We start from the raw sequence: 12,125 nt of genomic DNA on the forward strand, positions 1-12,125 counted from the left end.
GTGTTGCAGATAAGAGTCAGAGTGCTGCGGGGGGGGGGGGGGGGAGGTGGCAAAAGAGCAGGGAGCAGAAGGGGATTCACTCCTCGCTCGCTCTCCCAGTCAGATTCACCTCTGGACGCCCTTTCCTCCATTCACTGCCATTACACCTTCCTCATGAATAATCCAGCCAGTGACACTAGCCGCCATACTACTGCCATGTTTTGCCACGAGGGCCGCATCTGGAAGCTGTCCACCGCCACTCAATTTATGAACAAATTGCAAAGAAACAAGCCATTAATATGCATGACTTATTTTTGTCCATGGAATGATGTGAGAGATGTTTTCAGTCGGACAGTGAATTGATGTTGTGATTGCTGGCACCTCCCTGAGTCTAGACGGCCAGTAATGAGAATAATGAGAAGGCTGCTGTCTTCACAGACATCTTCATTATCTGGCTGTTTTCTGTTGATATACTTCCTCTAACGGCGTACAGTACATTGTTGTGAGACGAAGATCTGTAATCTGCAGTAATTAGGAAGCTGCCTCCTTTCTCTCTCTCTCTCTCTCTCTCTGTGTGTCTCTAGTCCTCACTCAGAATCACATCCACAGTTCAACTTATTCTCATGAACCATCTGCATCCGAGCGAAGCATCATGATGACTTGCTGAGGCAGGAGTATGAGTCATGATAATTAAAACAGAGGGATGGTGAAAATCAAGACTGCATGTGTTATTTTCCATGGGGTAATATTAGCTGCTTCATCTCTAGGCAATTTGCTGCGGCTAAGTAAATTGCGAGAATAATGTCAGCAGCATGAATTAGCAGATCTCAACAGAAGCTCCCGCAGCCACAAACTGAGCCAAGGAAGCATAATGAGCAGCACAAGTATCATGCAAAAGTCATTCACTCTTAATGCTGGTTTCAGGTCTAAATAATAATATGCTAACCAAAAAGAACAACTCCTGTTAAGGGACATTTAGGGTGGTTTGTCAGAAGCGATTAGTGCTGGTGTATTGTGCCACTAGCACTCACAGAAAACATGACGCAGGTGGTTATATCACCCAGTGGGTTTGTGGGCCAGATGTGACAGTATCACTCCGGCTAAAAAGTGTTGTCCTGACCTGTCAGTTGGCAGGGGGAGGCCTTATACAAAAAGTACCCTGCCTGGTCTGGAGAGGGCTACACAAGCTTTCTTTGACCTCTTTTATCCACACTCATTGGGTATGCAACAAGAGGGATCATTTGAGACCTTTTCAGGCGGTCCAGAGAGAACGGGTTTGCTAGTGTGAAACGGGAAACCAACCTGTTTGTTGCGCTTGCCTACATCGCATGCTAATGTTGCCCACATCAATGGGCTCTTCAAACAGAGATGCTGCCGGAGGACCGGGAGCTCGGAGGCTGATCAGCGCAACACGAAACGCACCGGCAGCACAGCGAGAGAGCCAAGAGAGGACAGCGGCGGCCCGCGGCCCAGCGCCTGCACCAGCCACAGCTTTTATTTCTGGTTACACTGATGGAAGGAATGAGGGGAGAGCTCCAACTGTTTTGTCCTCCTCTGTTTTTTACTCAGCAGCCCCCACCACCCCACCCCCCTCTCTCTCGCTCTCTATCGCTCTCTCTCCCCTTTTCTCTCTCTGCTTATTCACAACTGAGCCATTGAAAACCTTCAGAGCTGGATTGAGAAACAACAGGCATTCTAAATGAGTGTTAAATCAATACAGACATGGTGCAGCCATGGCTGCGTTCATAATAGCTGACATTAATATACAATCAGGTGGACTGCAGGAGAGCACAACACAACCTAACAACTTCCAATCAATCCTACCAGTGAAGATCTCTCAGTTACAGGCAATGTGCCGGAAGTTTTCAGAGAAAAAAACACTGCATTTAGCCTTCATTTTTGAAAATGATGTCCAAATGGGAATATCACTAGATATTTTTGTCCAAAATTATGTTACAAAGAAGATGGAAATCGAAAGGAATTAGATAACATGAGCCTGAAATGACTATGGGTGGTCTTAACAGTAGCATTGGAGGGAAACAAACAGGGAGATTGAATGATGGGGATAGCAATGGGACTTGGTGAGGCCCCTTCAGAGGGAGCGCTGTTAGTGCTATGCTTCCCATCTCTGCCAAGGGTAATGGGATTTCTTGAGTTTAAATGCACTTCACTCACTCTGTGGAGCCAGTAGGAAGGTAAACTATTGATCCACAAACAATTTAGCTGTCCAGGCCTGAGAGAGGGAAAACAGGACGCCCCTAAATGTATAATGAGGCTTCCCAAGAGCTCGCCTTCCTCAGTATTCGCTCCACGTGCCAGGAGTCCTTCGCCTTTGGGCCGGCTCTGCGATTAGCCTTCTATCCATACACTTCTCACACATCCAAACCCTCCCCCAAAAGGCTAAGGGTCAGACAGCTACAGAGCTAGTGCGCTTCTCACCAAGGACATTTCTGATTAGTGTAAGAATGCCCTTCGCGCCCCTCAGTCTTTCATTATTCTCAACACACGACAACTGATGGAGAGCTCATTATGAATCCAGTTTAGTATGCTATCACAGTAATAAGGCTGATTTGTCAAGCATTAACAGCATCTATCATCACTGTGGGGCAACATACATCGGGTTAGCGTGAGCAAATCCACAGCATATAAATTAAACATGTGATGGTATAAGCGGAGGAGATGGTAGTTGTGCTTGGGGGACTTTCATTCACAACTAGTCTCCAGATGAAGTTGCGTTCTTGTCTTCCTGACACGCTCCCGGCGCCATAGCAACAGGCCTTGCTCAAAGGCCCCAAGAGTGGCTCGGCCCCAACGAGGAAGACGCTTGTGTATCTAATTGGACGGTTCCCTGCACCATCGGGCTCGTTCCCTGTCGCTGTGAGATAACATGGCATGCTGCTGTACACATATGTATGCTTTCAGATTCCCGCGATGAAGACAGATTAATACGGATTAGGCTAGATCCAAAATAACACAGCCCATTACTGAGAACATCAATGGTAACTTTGTCTGAAGGACACAGAGCAATCTAATCTTCAAAACGATGTTAAATATTAGCTCTGATGTGAAGGGTGTGTGTGTCAATTATCCTAGATCAACAGAGGGGATACGGATGTGTAGATAAGGCCTTGCCAAAAAGGAAAGTGGTTATTTCTGCCCCAACCTCTAATCACCCAAAGCATCTCCTTTAAGGCATGAAAAACTTATCCTCTAATCTTATGGCTTGCTGGTAGTTATTCACGTACAATGTTTGGACCACTGTCATTCAACATAATCTGGATTTATAGCATGTTTTACAACACAGTGGCAGAAAAATAAATACCTCTGACCAGATGTGGTATTTACTTGTAAACAAGTCTTCTACATTGCCATGCTGTGGTTGCTATCCCAGTGCATAAATCAAGCACACTCCACTGATTCTCAAATTATATAAAATTTGAAGTCACCTCTTGTGAGACCAAAACAGCATCTATTGTAGCCTGACTGCACATCTTCTCAACAACACTGTAAACAATGTATTTGACTGAATCTAGTTGCAAAAACAGATGGCTCAAGGCTCCCATGTGAGAACTCAGTCCACTGTGTGCAACATGATATTTCTGCTCAGTGAAATGCTAAACTAATACACAAGGGGTAATCTGACACTTTGAGGAGTAGCTTAATTAAGACCCATTCACGTTAAGATGCTTATAATTGACTACTTAATTAGAAAAACTGTCCTCTGAACTTGTTAACCTTGCAATGCTGTCACTTTTACTTCTTATCATCATTAAAAAGCAACCTCTTTAGCACTGGCTAACGACGACCAAAACGCAATTAGCTATTTGTTGAGCAAATAGCTCTTGATACTGTTTCGGAAGTTCCCAGCCAAGCCTGATAAGGTTAGCACTGCTAATAAGCAAACAAACTATTTGCTGTGCTGACATTGTAATGGAGGAAGCACACAAAGTCAAATATTACCAGGGAAAAAGAAAGAGGGTGATCATGCTCTTAATTGAAATTAGCAGGCGAAGGGCACGCATTTGTAATCTACTTCGAAATGAAGTGCATAAATCCCAAAAGATTTACTTTGTATTGAAAAGCCTAAAAATACCTCAGAGAAAGCCAAGTGACCAATCAGAGGAAAGGAATAAAACCTTGTCAGATTTAACCTAGTTACAGATTTGAACATATCGTACTCAAATGTAGCTAACATACCAAGTCTTAAAATCATCATTTTAAAATCATCATCTGACAGATTTTCATAGGACCAAGAAATGAAGATTTTAATTCCAAAATGAGACAACTGAGACAACTGAAGGACACCTACTTCTGCTAAATTATTCTTGGAATTAAAGTTCTGTTTGTAAGTTATGTTTTTTGAGGTTAGAATCACCTGTTTGTTAAAATTGTGCCTGATGAATTTCACGTAGCATTCAAGTCAAGCTCTGTAGCAACTGAAACTCTTCAGTTGTTGCAACAGGCCTTTGATATTTATCATTGAACATGAAACTTCTACCCACTGCGTGACAACACTTTCAGATCTGACATTCATCAATGTCATCCTATTTCCCCCATGAGTGGCAGTGGGAGATATGAGGCAATTTCCGAACAGTACCTGCTTGTCTGATGCATATTATCTTAATGGAAAGGAGTAATCTGATTTTGAATGAGACATCACTTTGGCAGATAGACAACCTGGAGGAACTGTGTGAGTCACTGAGGAAGCTCAGGACTTTATCAGCAAACAAAATCACACTGATAAAGAGAAGGTGGACAGCTTAAATGTACAATGACAAGAAGACACTTTACGTTATATCTTCAGGGAAATTCGGATTTTGATGCTTTTACAACTAAGCCATTTCTTCAAAAAGTTCTCTACCTTGTCAGTAAATTAAGAATATCTTTTCCCAGCAGCTTTAATGCTATAAATAGACTTAAACCTGGCAGTTGATATAAAGTAAATCTATTTTCGTCATCAGCACTATGCAGCATTTTTTTAAATACTTAAAGGGCTGTTTAAGCTGGCTGTATTGTATCATAAACATAGAGATGGCAGAAACAAATCATGGGCTGCAGTAGAGCTGGATGAGTCACATACTCACATGCACACGCGTGCACAGACACACACACACAGATACTAAAACAACTTTAATCCAGTGTAGCTGAATAATTATCCATAAGGAGTCTGGGCAGTAAAAATAACTAGTCTCCTATTATAGTGCCGTGGGCGACCACTTGAGATGGAAATCATTAGACCCAGGTAGGCAACAGTGGCCCCAGAAATAGAACATCAGCCCAGGCAGCAAAGCCTTATTCAGTCAAACAATGTGGGTGAGAAGAGAGGAAAGTCCTATAGAGATATACTGCATGGGCAGGTGGATGCTTGCAAGGTGCAGCTAACTGCTAGTGCTGGCACCTGTCTCTCTTTACACGTTACATCATGTCATTTAGCAGACGCTTTTGCCCAAAGCGACTTACAATAAGTACATTTTGTCCAAAGTAGTCAAACCGACCGTATATCACAGTCTTCATCAGCTACGGCAGTTACATTACAAAGTAAATACTTGTAATGACTTGTACTCGTACAGCCTAACAAAAATGCAAAATAAATTTACATTTGGTTCACAGTCTCATCTGAAAATACACAATTTAAATGAGCGGGGTACAATTGTATGCCACGCTAATGAGTTTTTCCCACTTAGCCCTGCCTCTCCACAGCGGCCCTACAGGCTCACGTGAAAGCAGAGAGCGGGGAACAGTCCGCAGTGGGAGAATCAATGGCCGGCCTGGTGCTTACTGTATACAGGCAGCCAGAGATGGCAGATGGGGACTGAGGCCCTTTCTGCTCCTCAGGCATGAACAGAGTAGAGGTCTGTCTCCAGGCAAACACAGAAGACGTCATGTCTCTCCCTCTCTGCCGTACCATTAGTGGATCTCTCTATTGATCGACAGTGCGTAAATTGCTGAGCAATCTAAAGGGAGCATCAAGACGAGAGCATTGCATGTTTTGTCAGCAGGACAGGGCGAGGCAATTGTGCGTGCACTAAGGAAGGTTGCACCAGTAGGCTTGTGTGTGTGTGTGTGTGTGTGTGTGTACAGGCTGTGTCTCCTTGCTATATCCTTTCCTAGTGTATTCAGTCTGAGGAACAATGAAACAAGTCTGCGGGACGTATTCCCTCCAGCATGGCCGACACTGCATTCAGTGTGACCAAACAAACAGCGCCTAATAAACAAGCCTTGCTGCTGCCAAATGCCAGCACTGCCAATCAGCCCAGCGTCCATTCACTATCACATACAAAATGCCTATCTTTCTCTGCTCAGCTAATGCTTTGACTCTTTGCCCAAGGATGAGTTGCCCAGGGCTTGAAAGGACATCTGAAAACAAATCTAATCTCCTAAAACGACTCTAAAATTACCTTAATCTTAGATGGCAAACATCCAAGACTCAAGCTTGCCCCCAAAAATTACACTGCATATGGATTAAGACAGTAATGTTTTAAAGCTATACTGAGATAGTGCACCATGTAATGATGATACCCAAAGGGCATGGAAGAGTTGAAAAAATAAACATTAAGTGCTGTGGATTTTTATCTCTCTGAAAAAAACACTGTTTCCACATTGGAGAGAGATAATTTTGGAATTCATGGAAGAAGATTAACTTTTCGTTTAAAGTTTTAACGTAAGATTGTGATGAATGCACAACATCTGAGAGACAAGTGCTCTCTTATCCCTGTACTCATCTTCACCATGTTGCATGCTGACTGTCTGACTCGGTAAGTGAAGCGCAGACGGGGTGGCTGAAGACAGCTCTATTTTCTGCCTGAGTTGAGGTTAACCTGTCTATCTCAATACTTGACAGATGCGTGTGACTGAAGCTTCAAACTAATGGAGAAGTAAGTCTGTGCGGTGAGGTTGACTCACTTGACTGTAACACTGATGGAGGCTGAGGCTGTTGACCTTGAAACGCATCATACAAAACATACAGTAGTCATGTCTTGCAGGGCACAGTTACGTAAAAAGTTCCTCATATAGCCTGGCAAGTGAAAAACTTACATTAAAAAAATCCAAACTCCATACAAGTTCTGTTGACAAAGTAGAACAAGGGGATAAAAAAGCGAGATGCTGCTTGCACACAGTATAGGTTAGCCTACTTCTGGTGCTCTGAGCAGAGTAAATTCAGTCACCTAGGATGGAGGAGGGGGGTCTGTCCTCAGGGCGAACACAGGACAGCAGAGGATGCATTAGCAGCAGTCTAGCTTTACAGGATTCATAAAGCGCTCCACCTGACAGGAGGCCGTGGAATTCCTCTGACATGCTGTGCCAGATTTACAGCACTGATTCGGTCGGGTCTGCCCTTCACACAAGAAAACAACCAAACAAAGAGGCTGGATAGGTGTCATATTTCAATTCTAGTTGGACTCTTTCATAAATCACAGTTACAAGCCCATAGACTACAACGAAAAGTGGTGTTGACTTGACTAACATCTGTTCCAGAGAACTGGGCTTGAAGCAACACACGCAAGTCTAAATTTAACGAGTTTCTGGAAACAATGAAAGTACTATTTTGAAATACCAAATGTTGTGCAATGGCCTAATCAACATTGTGAATTGCTGTTGCCTAACATAAACAGCAGTACGTGCCACTGCAGCCAAAAATCTAGAGCAGCCTATCCCAAAATGTTTCCCTTCAAGGCCCCCCAAATACATGCAGACCCCCATTTTATCCCAATAAATCCCATCTGAGAAGATTTTTGTGGTTAGATATGATACAGAATCATATGACTGTTTGTTCTGTAGGTACCACAGTGTTGGAGACTGAAACCTATGAGCATCATCATTATTCACTCTGTAATTTGCAACCAATCAATGAGTGAAATAACTGAAATTATTCCTCGTTTTGCTAGGGACCCCCTGGAAGTCTGTCAAGGACCCCTGGCGGCACCTGGACCGCACTTTGGGAACCGCTGGTCTAGAGAGCAACAGTATAAACAGTTTATCTGCACAGAAGCCTAGTCTGGTGAGTCAGGACGCGCCCATGACACCTTCTGCCTGACATCCTAACGGTATAAGGTGTATTCATAACCCTGTGATGGGCCATATTTTACTGAGCATTATGGCTCCATCGCACAGGGAAAAACACAAAGCCGAACCGTGAACCATTCGCACTGAAACAAGGAAATGCATTTAATCCCAACCTAGATGAAAGTGTTTACAGCCCTCGGGTGCTTCTAAATCTATTAGGCTGTAAGGCAGGGCAGCATTCGGCAGTTTGAATCGTGTGTGCGCGGCGCTATTAGGCTATGGCCTCTGGCGTGGTCTCATTAACACTGAATTTAACACCGAGACTCAATACTGAGACATACTTAAACGCACATGTGCTATAGCTCTATAGCATACCACAGCATCCCCAACACCTGCTCAGTGCATCGGCTGTGGGATTTTTTGGGAAGTGCATGCCAGAATGTCCAGCACATCATGTAACAGCATCATTCCCTCAACAACGTCACGTTGAGTCAGATATTGCACATACAGTATCTGTCTATATCTGTCACAATACGACGATGAATGCAAAATGCAATTACTTCGTGCACAAATCGTTAACAATTCTGCATTGCGGAAGGCTGCATATGCTCCATCCCATCAGTGCATCCCACTTAGCCTGTTGTAAACAACACTGATTTCCGAGCTGTCAAAATGCTGCGCCCGGCTTCTCTACAAATAACGTTTAACACTCCAGTCCCGCAATAAAATGGCTAATGTGTTCCGTGTCCTTACCTCCCGTAGCGGACAAATCCGTCCGTTCCGTGTGTCCTTCACGATGCTCGCACCTGCTCAGCACCGCATCGCCGGGCGCTCAAGAGCGGGGAAAGAAACTGACAGCGCCGTGGTCCTGTCCCCTTGGATTGGATGAAAGGTTATGACTGTCAACTTAAGGGGGCGCTAAACCTGCCAGTGGCTCCCAAAGCGGAGTCCATCAGGGGGGGTCCCCAGCATATGAGGATTAGCTGGCATTATTTTTATTAATTTAAGGTAGGACAGTGAGAGAATGATATAGGAATGTCTGTTTTGATAAGAGGTTTGACTGCCCCCCCCTCCCCCATCTATTTTCCAACCTACACACTATTTAGTTGACAGTTCTCTACCAAATCATATCTAAAATCTAAAATCTCCCCAGAAGTGGGAGAAGAATGGGAGTCTTTGGTCTTGACATGAAAAAGTTTTGGAACCCCTTCCAGGTAAAATGTGCATTCATCTCACTCGTCTCTGACATAGGTGCATAATTTTTTCATTGTTTTCATACCTGATACTCCTTGATTAAGCATCTTAAGTATAGTAGGGTCTACTGTAGAGGCGTATGGTAGCAGAAGAGTGAGGAACATGTCTAATGTTTCCAGAGACCACAGGATTGGAGTCCATGTTCCTCCATGACCTAAGGTAAACTGGCATTGGTGACAGTGACTGTATCCTGCATGCTAACTGTCAGTCTGTAATCAGTGAGGCAGAGACCAAGAGGGCACCTCTACTAATTACAACGCCTCGCCCATGTGTCAGTCCAAACATGAGCCCAACTCATTCCCCAGGGATTGGATTTAAATCTTGGATGTAAACACCACACAGCAAATAATAATCTGCTCTGGCGGCGGTCCATAAATAATGCAGGCGTCTTTGAGAGTGCAGGGTAGAATTAATTGAAGGACTTAGCCCTCTTGAATGAATTTGGAGAACATCAAAGAAGTTTTTATGTGGCCACAAACTTACATTACATGAAGGTTATAGCTCTCTATCAAGCCCAGTGTTAGTGCTTTGTCCCTTGAGGCAGTTATTCAGAGTTTTCATCAAAATAGTATTGTTGCTTTTGAGATGAGAACTGTTGTTCGTGGTTTTGTACACAAGGAAAAAAGACACTATCTCCGGCCCGGAGGGATGTATCCGAAAAACACGTCAATCCACAGAAAATACCCAAGCCAAAAGGATTCAGTAACATTGAGGCAATGACATTTGTAACATCCAAATAGAGCAGCATAATGCTGAGACTGAGGACAAAGCTACGAGGCCCAAAAAGATATTTTTTGTGTTGGTAATCCAAGATGTAGGTGTATTCAATCTCAGACAAACACTTTTGTTCCTCTTAGAACATGGCAGTGCAAATAGAGATGGATCCTGCTTGTGAATGACATTGTTACAAGGCCAGTCTCCTGGGTGGGTAAGAGGAACAGCAAACACCCTGCTGTCTGGAGAAAAGAATAGGTGGTTGTCATCTATCTGCCTCATGTAAGGGAGGAGGGAGCTGGAGGAGGAAGAAGAGGGGGTGGAGGGCAAATGTGATTTAGTCCCACTGATCCCCATTGGGACTCAAGCAAAGGTATCCCCCTCCCAGTCCAAATCCACATGGGACACAGTAGGGGAGCGTCGGGAATACGAATGGGGGTGATGAGGGGGTGATAATCCTATCGTCATGACGATATTTGGGGGGAGGGGGAGACGGAGGGTGTTAATGTCAGATCAATAGAACAAAGCACTCTCACTTTATGTAGCATCCATCCAACGGCCACGGACTGATATCTGCCACCATATCAGCTCACCGTCCCCCAGGGAAATGGCCTCCTCAGCTTGATAGAAACAGCGGTGGGGAAATGATACCCTTGTATTGGAAGGGGTGATTTCAGGAGGGGTTTCCAATTTCAGACGAAAAGGCCCCTAGCATTCAGACTCAAACGGCACGGTCTCTTGACAGATGTGTGTGTGTGTTGGCAAACCATTCGTCAGCCATATGGAAATGTCACAGAGTAATCATAAACAATTATCCTCCCCAGCTCTCAGACTGGCAGAAAAGGGCAAATTTACATAGAGACACAAAGGGTCTGCCACTTACATCTAAGGAACAGATGCCCTGAAGCTCCATACACACTTAAAAATACCAGAAATAGATGATAGAGTTTTTATAATACCTGTGTGTAACATCCTTTTTTCTACATAATGTCTCAGTGGGAAGCTTGTTGACACTGAAGATCACCGTCTTTCCAAGGAGCATCTGGGATTGCGAACGCTCTGCTTTAAAACTCCCAGATTGATCAAAAGCAGGACATCACAACAGCACCATGTAATTATCTTTTTTCTATTGAAAACAGACTGGAGGTAGACATAAAGCCAGCAATACATCAATTCAGAGCAGGCTTTCCGCCCGGCAGTAAATCAAGGAGCTGGACTGAGAGGAGGCGGGAATGGCTAATGGATGCTATGGCAGACATACTGCCGACACAGAATGAATCCACTGAGAATTGGATGGAGGGACGGGGGGGCGGGAAGGAGGGAGGGGTGGAGATGGTAGGAAGGGAGGGGGGGAAGGGGGGGGGGGGGGGGGGGGCTGGAGTTCAGAGGGGAAGGAGGGCAGCTGCTGCTTTGGTGGCAATGATCACCAATAAACGTAGGGATAATGTGATTCTGTTGTCATGAAAACAAATAGCTAAGCCTCTTTCAGGAAGCGCATGTAATCGAGGAGTGGGGATGTCAACAGAAGGCAAAACAAGTTCACAGGCTTACAGGCTGTGAGGCAAAATGTAAGGCAATTCAGCATATTTTGATACAGCATGTCATGGCACAGGAATATTTGGATTTGGAATTTGAGTGGCCTCGTGAAATTATCTAACTGCTATTACCCTCTACATGAGAACAACATTTACAGTGAAGTCTGCCTGAAATTTTAAAACTGATGATTGTTACTAAACAGACTCGGGTGCTGATGACTGTGGGCTTGCAGCATAAGGTTTCAGTATCCTGCGTATCACGTGGCATTTCCAATACAGTGCTTACAACCCTGTTGCTCGTTTTTCTTTCATTAGTGTAATTGCCTCTATATCACTAGATGGCAGTAAAGTCAAGAGGGAAAATCTGTCAAAACACAAGCAAGTTGATTAGATTTCATTATGTAGCCTAGTAGAAGGTCATCGGCTCTTTGAGAAAGTCAGAAAAGGTCTTTGTTTTGTTCATTTATTTATGAATAATACAGACATTATTCCAAGCAATTGCAATAGACATTTATGCACTCATCCATCAAATTCTAGAGTAGAGTGTGTATTCATTTTGAAAAAAACAAAAAAAATTAAAAAATATGTTTTAAATCGATATCATCTACCCCACCTCATCCAAGAATCTGGAAGAAGATT

This window comes from Centroberyx affinis, unplaced genomic scaffold (assembly GCF_046629955.1).
Source record: "Centroberyx affinis isolate AG114_WGS23_722 - 3 ecotype Tasmania unplaced genomic scaffold, CSIRO-AGI_Caff_v1 ptg000549l_1, whole genome shotgun sequence".
Lineage (NCBI taxonomy): Eukaryota > Metazoa > Chordata > Actinopteri > Beryciformes > Berycidae > Centroberyx > Centroberyx affinis.